The sequence below is a fragment of the Triticum dicoccoides genome, chromosome 2A, assembly GCF_002162155.2.
Source record: "Triticum dicoccoides isolate Atlit2015 ecotype Zavitan chromosome 2A, WEW_v2.0, whole genome shotgun sequence".
Classification (NCBI taxonomy): domain Eukaryota; kingdom Viridiplantae; phylum Streptophyta; class Magnoliopsida; order Poales; family Poaceae; genus Triticum; species Triticum dicoccoides.
Window position 1 is genome coordinate 416,135,051 of NC_041382.1, and position 7,648 is coordinate 416,142,698.

Genomic DNA, 7,648 nt, shown 5'->3' on the forward strand with positions numbered 1-7,648 from the left:
AGTCATGCTTTGAAACAAATGATCTTGACATGAAACAATGCGATGCACCAGTGTCAAAAAGAACTTTTGCAGGAATAGAGTTAACTAGAAAGTTACCCACAATTACTTCTAAAGAGTCCTCTGCCTGAGCTGCGTTCATCATGTTGACCTTAGCATTCTTGGGATTATGCTTGACCACTGCGTTGCAAGAAGATCTCACAGGAGGAGGAGGCGGAAGGCGCCTTTGATTGAAGCATCTGTTTTCATAGTGCCCTTTCTGCTGATACTTGTTGCAAGTAACCTCTGAGAGCGGCCGGTGATAAGGAGCACTTGACCTTGGAGTATGAGACTGAGCTTTGTTCTGATAGCCTGGGTTGGGTGGGTGGGAAGATCCATTGCCACATTTACTCTTCTGCTGGTAAGGCTGATGGAACGGAGGAGGAGGAGGCAACCAGAACTTCTGTTGCTTAGCTGCCACTTGTGATGAAGAAGAAGATTGAACTGCATCCCTGACTCTCTTCTTAGATGCCTCACACTTGAGCTGAATAGCTTCTTGCTTTAGTGCCAAGTTGTAGAATTGATCGAACTCGGTTGTCTCAAAAATCACAAGAGCTAATTGCAGATCTTCTCTGAGGCCACCTCTGAATTGATAAATCATACTCTTTTCATCAGGGACGTCTTGTTTAGCGAAGCGAGCAAGTTTTTGAAATTGGATATTGTATTGATACACAAACATGCTGCCTTGCTTGAGATTGCGGAACTCCTCACGCTTGCTCTCAGCAACGCTTGGTGGGATGTGATGAGCTTTGAAGTCTCGATGGAAATCATTCCAGGTAATCACACGACCTCCTTTGGAATCTTGGTATTGTTGAAACCACTCAGCCGCTTGGTCCTTGAGTTGAAATGAAGCAAACTTGACAAAGTCCTCAGGTCTGACATTGCTACATTCAAAATGTTTGCAAATGTCCACGAGCCAATCATCGACGTCTGTGGCCTCAACACAGTTGCTGAAGGACTTCGGCTGGTTTGCGAGGAACTGGTTGAGGGTAGCAAACTGAGGCTGATTGTTGCATTGGCCTTGATTTCCCTGGTTTCCTTGGCCTTGATTTCCTTGGTTGCCTTGCCCTTGGTTGCGCTCTTGCAAGAGCTGCAATAGCATCTGAGTGTTGGCGTTGGTGGCTGCCATGACAGCTTGCCATGCCTCCGGAGGTGGAGGTGGTGGCGGATTCTGACGCGTTGGAGGAGCCATCCTGAAGAGGTTGACATCCGTTAGCATCTTGAAAGACAGATATTCAAGATGAATCAATGGATTGAAATTGCAACATAAAGTCTTAACACTCGAACAAGGATGAACGAATGAATTCCAAAGTAAATCATCACACTTCCATTAAGGTTGAGAAGCCACTTAGATAAGGTAGATGAATAAAGCAATAAGGTACGGATATGAACAAATAAGTGGTAAGGATTACCCAATCACAAAACAAATATCTGCGGGAACAAATACTAGAGCTACTTGAATTCCCACCTATAAAACTCCCGAAACTTTCTGGTTAGGCAATCAGGTGTTGGGGATACAGGAGAAGCATAATATCTCACCCAAAACTAGCAAATCCTACATCCAGCTGTATCCATCCTTCAACACATAACCAAGAAACCTTCGGAAATAATTTACCTCAACCTTCGCAAAGCATCCATTATACAAGTTATGACAATACTCCCGAACTCCTTCCCCATTACTGGGTGGCGTCGAGGTTATCTCACCAACAACTGCATAAAAGAGATTTTCAATATCGGCGAACTCAGGTATTCCAGAACTGCAACGATAAAATTGTGACGACAACACCTTGGAGCTCAACTCCCCGGGACACTGCCACAACCCCTAAATGACAGGAGGCACCAAGAACATTGTTCTCGTCACAAAACCATCAGAACGATTCCAAGATACCCGCGTGATCCTAATTTTTTTTCGTGAAATTTGAGGAGAGAAGAGTCAAAACTCTACGTCAGGAGGCCTCACCAGAGTGAGGAAGGGACTAAGGAGTAAAAAGAATCCTACTCTCCAATATATATAATCCTAAGACTCAAAACATTTTGTTCTAGACTCAACAACGTCAGCGATTCGATCAAGCAGGGGGCTCCTAAGTCGGGGAAGGCTCTGATTACCAACTTGTAACACCCACAATGAGGCTATATCTCCCATGTGTCAGGGCACGACTTAGAGGCATAGCCGCATGGTTGGCATGTCGCAAGAGGGGTAATCTTTACACATCCCATGTACTGAATAAGAAAGGGATAAAGAGTCGGCTTAAAATCGCCACTTCACACAATACATAATAATCCATACATCATCCAAGATACAATCAAAGGTCCGACTACGGAAGCAAAATAAAGGAAGACAACCCCAAATGCTAGATCCCCGATCGTCCCAACTAGGCTCCACTCCTGATCATCAGGAAAGGAAACATAATAGCGACCCAAGTCTTCGTCGAACTCCCACTTGAGTTCGCTAGCATCCCCTGCACTGGCATCATCGGCACCTGCATCTGTTTGGATGTATCTGTGAGTCACGAGGACTCAGCAATCTCACACCCGCGAGATCAAGACTATTTAAGCTTAATGGTAGGAAAAGGTAGTGAGGTGGAGCTGCAGCAAAGCACTAAGCACATATGGTGGCTAACTTACGCAAAAGAGAGCGAGAAGATAAGAAACACATGGTCGAGAAGCTAATAGTGATCAAGAAGTGATCCTGAAGCTACTTACATTCAAGCATAACACGAGACCGTGTTCTCTTCCCGGACTCTGCCAAAAAGAGACCATCACGGCTACACACGCGGTTGACTCATTTTAATTAAGTTAAGTGTGAAGTTCTCTACAACCGGATATTAACAAATTCACATCTGCCCATAACCGTGGGCACAACTTTTGAAAGTTCAAACCCTGCAGGGGTGTCCCAACATAGCCCATCACAAGCTCTCACGGTCAACGAAGGATATTCCTTCTCCTAGGAAGACCCGATCAGACTCGGAATCCCGGTTACAAGACATTTCGACAATGGTAAAACAAGACCAGCAAAGCCACCCGAGACAAATCCCGATAGGAGTCACACGTATCTCGTTCTCATGGAACACCGGATGGGCAAGATGTCGGGTTGGCATAGACCCTGGTTGCCTAGGGGCGCCGGACATCGCCCAGTTTGGACCAACACTCAGAGGAGCACTGGCCCGGGGGTTTAAAATAAAGATGACCCTTGAGTCCACGGAACCCAAGGGAAAAGGCTTAGGTGGCAAATAGAAAAACCAAGGTTGGGCCTTGCTGGAGGAGTTTTATTCAAGGCGAACTGTCAGGGGGTTCCCATAACACCCAACCGCGTAAGGAACACAAAATCAAGGAACATAACACTGGTATGACGGAAACTAGGGCGGCAAGAGTGGAACAAAACACCAGGCATAAGGCCGAGTCTTCCATCCTTTACCAAGTATATAGATGCATTAAAGTAAATAGTAGATAATAATGATATCCCAATAATATCCATGTTCCAACAAGGAACAAAACTTCATCTTCCCTGAAACTAGCAACCTACAAGAGGGGCTGAGCAAAGCGATAACATAGCCAAACAACCGTTTGCTAGGAAAGGTGGGTTAGAGGCTTGACATGGCAATATGGGAGGCGTGATATAGCAAGTGGTAGTTAACGCGGCATATCAATAGAGCAAGCAACTAGCAAGCAAAGATAGACGTGATTTCAAGGGTATGGTCATCTTGCCTGCAAAGTTCTCAGAGTTGACGAAAGCTTGATCCTCGTTAGCGTACTCAACAGGTTCCTTGATCACGTACTCGTCTCCCGGCTCTACCCAAAGCAAGAACACAAGCAAAGAACCAACAATCAATCATGGTGCAATGCACAAGCCACATGATGCAAAACATGGCATGATATGCAAGACATGATATGCAATGCATATGCGTGCTTCGAAAGGGAAAGAATGAACAAGGCATCAACTTGGCAAACCAAGTGTGCCGCTGGGAAGATGAGATGATTTCGGTCGAAATCGATATAGAGATCACCGGAAATGGATGCACGGTTTGCAAATGGCAAGCAAAACAAGAATGGCACAATTCTGCGATTAACAGCACGATGTCACTAAGCATGCAACAAGAAACTAAGCTACTGCGCTCCAACATAACAACAAAGCATATGGCAGTGATGTAGACAAGATGCTTGACAAAACATGAACACTGAGCTGCGGCTAAATCACATAAGAGCAGGTTCAAACAAGCATGGAAAAAGTGCAAAAGATATCAGCTTCACAGACTTAGTGAAAATACTAACATGCCAGAAATAACATCAGGAAGCCATGTTTAGGGCAAGCAAACAACATGCTACAGGAACATATCATAGAAAACAAAGGCATGACATGATTCTACTAAATGCATAGAACAAAAGTCCCTTACCGAACATGGGCCAAAAAGGCACAGAAGATATGATGGCACCCATGTAAACATAGCAAGTTTTATTAACAGTTTCAGACTTAGCAGAAAACAGAGCATGGCATAAACAGAATTATGAAGGCAACTTTGCGAGCTCAAACCACTCATCACAAAGCCTTGCATGACAAAACAAGCATACCAAAAGCAAGATGGCATGTTCATGAAGCTAACCATGGAAAGAGCAAGTTCATAGCATGCATGGATCACTAGCAACAACCATGGCAAAATTGGCTAACATGTAAATAATCTGCCAGGAATATTTTATAGCAAAAGTGGAGCAAGACCAAGACATGCTAGGGCACTCCATATTGCAAATAGGGGCATGGATGGATATAGCATAACAATATGTCCAAAACATCCTTACTAAAGCATCTCAAAATAAGCATGGATATCACTGTAGCATCAAGTTTACATGGCATCAAAATAACAACAGGAAAATGACTTAGCAAAATCCTAAGTCCCTGAAAATAGCAACATCACGAAGGCTACTTTGCATGCTTGCGCTAGTCATCACAATGATCAAAAAAATGCAAGACAAGCACCTCTGTAAATATGGAATGGCATAGATCAAAACACATGTAGAAGTCATTGCCCATATGAAGCACACATCAAATGTGACAAAAATGACAAATCACCCTAAACTAATAAGTAGTAGTAGTAAACATTTTATAGCACTCTTGCATCGATGATTATGGCATCAATATGAACTCAAACAAGCATGCCAGAATGGAATGAAATGGAGAACATCTCAGAGTGAACATTTTGATATATCATATGCATGAAACGGAGCTACGGCCATGGAGATATGAGGCAATGAACAGAGGCATAAAATGTTACAGAGATAAGGACTCAGACAAAAACAACCCCTCAGATCTAGGGTTTGACTTTGGCATGGAAAACGAGGTTCGTCGGGGAAGCTCAAACTCGCCAGAGTTAGCTGGAGTTGGGGAAGGAGGAGGCCGGAGCGGCAAGGCCGAGACGTCGCCGGAGCTCGCGGACGCAGGGCGGTACCGGCGGCGGGGAACAGCGAGGGTGCTCGGCGGATCGGTCGGCGGCGGCAGGCGTGGATGGCGCGGGTGGCGGCGGCCGGCGTTGGAGGTGGATCTCGGTGAGGCGGCGGGGACGGCTGGGCGGCGCGTTGCACGGAGGAGGCGGCGGGGCGCGCGCGGGCGCTGGCGGCGACGGACGGGCCCGCGGGGGCCGACGATGGGCTCGGCGGGCTTCAGCGGAGGTGGGCAACGAGGAGCCACGTGGCGCACCATGAGTGGCCGGGCGGTGGAGGCGGACGCGTCCGGCGGACACGGACGTGTCCAGCGGCGCAGGAGGAGCGGGGCTATGGTTTTGGATCCGGAAATTTCGGAGGATGCACATTGTCAGGACCCCGACTCGATGTCACATCAATCTAGCCGGTAACACCTCATATCACTTTGCGGCCTCACACACGGTATCCCCACGGGTGTCGCCTTACCTTTGCCCGGGACCGTTTGCGCCTTTTGGCTCGCGTATATGACAGTGTCGCTAGCATCCATATGATAAGGAGCCCGGGCTGACATGACTAGTCGTAAACCCAAAGTGGCACAGACTTACAGGGACAAGCATCCATGACCCAGCTTCGAACGTGTCGGTCATCAGCAAGTGGGTCCGGGCTGTAGCACTGGGCTAGCAGGACTCCGGTAAACCGGGCTGTAGCGGGCTAACAGGACTCCGGTACTCAATGCGTGACATTTCCCCGAAGGGACAGACACCGGAACGAAGAAGGACACATGCCGGCCAGCCTAAGTGTTCCAGAGCAGTAGCACGCTACCATGGCTCAGCGGTAACACTAGGAGACATTTCCCAGTAAGAGTGGCTACTAAAGATAAACAACTAGATAGTCAGATCCCACACATACCAAGCATTTCAATCATACACACAATATGCTCGATATGTGCAAATACAACAAGGCATCACAACATGACTCTATGACACAAGTACTTTATTTAAGGCTCAGAGAGCCATACATAACATACACAAAGGTACGGGTCTCACGACCCAGCATTCAAGTCATACAGTCATACAAACCAGCAGCGGAAGTAACTTGTCTGAGTACAGACAACTAGTAAAATAAAAGAGGCTTGGAAAGCCTAGCTATACTACGTGGTCCTTCACAAGCTCAGGATCACCACCTGGGCCTTTAGCCTACTCGTTGATGTCAACGTCTACGTAGAACCCATCAGAAGGGGTTGCAGCGTCTTCTGTAAAAATGTAAATTATAGCAACATGAGTACAAAGGTACTCAGCAAGACTTACATCAGATCCTACATACATGCATATTATCAAGAAGGGTTGGTGGAGTTGTTGCAGCAAGCCAGCTTTGACTCTTGGCTAGGCTAACCTACGAGACTCCAACTTGAAATGGTTTTGCGCACACGAGTCCACTACTCACCAATTCAATACCCTACCGAGGATCCACCTCCGTCTTCCTACGGAAGACCCATCCTCGGCACTCACACTTATCTTGAGGCTTTTAGCAGTTTCCATTTACTTGTCTATGAACTGTATAGGCAACCAAGTAGTCCTTTACCGCGGACGCGGCTATTCGAATAGATCATGATAACCCTGCAGGGGTGTACTTCTTCATACATGTTTCCACCACTTAGCGTCTGCACACGACATGTGCTCGGCAGACTTCAAGCGAAAGCCGACGTGGGTGTAGACCACGACCTACCTAAACACTTAAGCCTCTAGTCCAGGTTTATCGCCTATCCAGGTTCCATCCGCAGGGAGTCCGGCCGAGGTTTCCCATACGGCCCCGAACGATGTGAACAGGGTTCCCGAGATACCTAACGGGTATTCGGTACACCTGGCCACGTACCTACCGCATCACAGCCCACCCCTACGGTCAGCGCTGTCCACGGCCTCCAGTAGGCTACAAACACCAGAAACTACTTGCAACTCCTGGACAGAGAGCTAGGGTGAATAAGAAGTCGAGCGGGGTCATATTTCAGGGCCCAATGCATGGTAGTAGCTGTATCTTAAATCACACATACAGATCTCAGTGCTTAAGGTTGGCTTCAATGAAACAACCCACCATGTACTCCTACATGGCCTCTCATCGATACCTTTACCAAATCGTGTTCACCACAGCACTCTCATTACCGACATAATCATTTCACTCTAGCCCATCACCCAGATGAACCAGACCT